The sequence below is a fragment of the Callorhinchus milii genome, unplaced genomic scaffold (genome assembly GCF_018977255.1).
Source record: "Callorhinchus milii isolate IMCB2004 unplaced genomic scaffold, IMCB_Cmil_1.0 Scaffold9, whole genome shotgun sequence".
NCBI classification, from domain to species: domain Eukaryota; kingdom Metazoa; phylum Chordata; class Chondrichthyes; order Chimaeriformes; family Callorhinchidae; genus Callorhinchus; species Callorhinchus milii.
The window spans coordinates 20,800,564-20,801,002 of NW_024704750.1; positions in this window are offsets into that span (position 1 = coordinate 20,800,564).

Genomic DNA, 439 nt, shown 5'->3' on the forward strand with positions numbered 1-439 from the left:
GTGAGAGAGAGAGAGACGAGGTGGGAGATGGTGTCTTCCCGAGGCTGAGAACTGCTGGAAATGTGTCTACTGTCCGCCCCCCACGACAAATTGCTTGTATATTGTTGTTGTGTCTGAGCATAAAATGTCACAAAACCTCTCATCGTTAGCGTGTGGCCTTTATGTGGGAAAGGAATGAACTCCCGCGAGCCCATCCCAATTTCTTTCTGTCCACCAGCACAGTTCCCATCCCCTTCAAAACAGCCACCAACACCCCCAGCCTCAAAAGGTGTGGGAGCGGGTGGGAGGAGGAGGGTGGGGAGGAGGAGAGGTGGGTGCGTGAGGGGGAGAAGGTGGGTGTGGGAGCTGGTGGTTGTGGGAGCGGGTGGGCGTGGGCGTGGGAGCAGGAGTGGGAATGGGGGTGCGAGCGTGTGAGTGTCACAGACGAGGACAGGTGGTG